Here is a 2,018-nt window from a genome sequence, read left to right as displayed (position 1 = left end):
AAAAAAAAAAAAAAAAAGTCCAAGTTCCTGAGCAACATTCAAGGCTCTTCCTGTGTGGCTAAGACCTTTCTGGTTTCATTTCCTTCTGCTTTTATATCCCCTTTCCCCCATCCCTGTCCCTTTCTCCCACCAGACTCACTCAAGTGTGCATGTGCTCCCATCTCTGACCTATGTTTCAGTAGGTTTTAGTCCCTCTTTAGGGAATGCACCTTCCCTGTAGTGAGTGACTTCACGGGCTGCAAGCTCACTTCCAATGGCACAGCCTTTGTAGCGCTCACCGTGGGAGTTAAGAGCTCCTCTCTCTGTGCTCCCCTTTAATTCATGTACCTTCCTGTCACTTGTCTAACTCTCCTGTGGGAAGCTAGGAAAGTAGTCATTGAATTTGTATTAAATTTTATTTTCTAGACGTCTTGAAGGAAAGACTTCTACGGGATATTTAAAAAGTTTCATGTTTGCTAATGATTAACTATTCTAGCATGTTAAAAATGCTTTAGTAGTTTAAAGTACAGAAAAGAAACTGAACTAGAGAAGATAGCTAAGTGTTAAAGCTTGTATAATGTAGCAATAAAGAAATCTAAATAGGATATAATTTAGCATACTTTAAAAAATGATAGCAATTAAGCAACTTAAAGATGGGATTATATATGCTCTTTGTGATCTATTCTCTATAAGGTATCACATATTTTGAAGCCAAGCACATTCTTTAGATGTTATTTGATTTCATTGTGATACTGTTGTTTTTCTTAATCAGTAACTCGGCCCAAATATGGGTTATAATGTATAAGACATGAAATAGCTAATATTTTATATATTTCACTCATTTTATCTTGTTCGTTGTTCTCTCCACACACTGGAATGTCATTTCCATGAAAATGGGGATTGTAGTCTATTTAATTACCATCGTATCTCCAATATGTGGAACAGTTTCTGGCATGTCATGGAGACTCAATAAATATTAGTTGAAAGAATGAATAAGTAGTGATCGAAATAGGAAAAAGAAAAGATTTGATTAACTTTTCAAAAAGATTTGAAAAGATTTGATAAAATACGTCCCGTAGCTTTCCAAAAGAACTGAGATTAATAATCATGTGAAAAGAAAAGAAGTTCAACCAGCATGGAAAGAAAGCTGGTTAGAGGCATGCTGAGGCCCCCACTCACTTGCGTGGGTGAGATCGTGGGTGCCCACTTCTCCATTATATATCGGAACAGCATGAAGATCTTGTCAGATAGTCGGTTGGCATCCAATCTGGGATAAGGAAAATCTCTCCAGTGGTTGACATACTCGTAAATGGCCTTGCTGAACTTCTCCAGGGCTGCATTTTAAAAACAACCACAGACTGAGAAAAATATAAAGACAGGAAGGACCATAAAATAATTTGAGAAAAGAGTACTGATGATTAGCAAATACAGTGTAATAGTTTCTATAGAATCTTATGATTATGCCAAATAAACATATAAAAAGTGTTAAAGCCACATTAATGAAAAGTAAAATAAAACCAAAATGTGATACTACTACATACCATACAGAATGGCTAAAATTTAAGATAGTCAGTGTAAAGTGTTGACAAGACTAAGGTACAGCTCGTGTTTTTATATATTGCTGGTGGAAGTATGAATTCATACAAATACTTTGGAAAGGTGTTTGACATTATATATCAAAGTTGAATATGAGTTCTCTGTGACTCAGAGGCATAATCATTAGATATGCATACATATAGGCACTAAAAATCTTGCACGAGAATGTTAATATTAGGGTTTTTTTTTCTTTATAATAACCTCAAACAGAAAACAGTCCAAATATCTGCTAACAAGTAGAGTGGAAAAATAAATTGCAGTTTAGACATGTAATAGTGCATAGAAATTAATACAAACTACAGCTACACAAAAAAACATGCATGAATCTCACAAACAGGCAAAACTAATCTATGGTGTTATAAGTCGGGATTCTGAGAGGATAGAGAGGGTGATAATTAGGAGAAAAAGATGAGGGAGGCTTCTGGGATGTTAGTAATGTCTCA

At 35.2% G+C, this 2,018-nt stretch overlaps 1 protein-coding gene across 1 annotated transcript in view; it reads right to left on the bottom strand.

Moving 5' to 3' along the window:
* Positions 1-2,018, bottom strand: part of MROH2B (maestro heat like repeat family member 2B) — a 59,272-nt gene that overhangs the window by 48,450 nt on the left and 8,804 nt on the right. The window lies entirely within an intron of this gene.

This window comes from Pteropus vampyrus, unplaced genomic scaffold (genome assembly GCF_000151845.1).
Source record: "Pteropus vampyrus isolate Shadow unplaced genomic scaffold, Pvam_2.0 Scaffold172, whole genome shotgun sequence".
NCBI lineage: Eukaryota > Metazoa > Chordata > Mammalia > Chiroptera > Pteropodidae > Pteropus > Pteropus vampyrus.
Note: the sequence above shows the minus strand (reverse complement) of the source record. Positions and strands in the feature narration are given on the sequence as shown.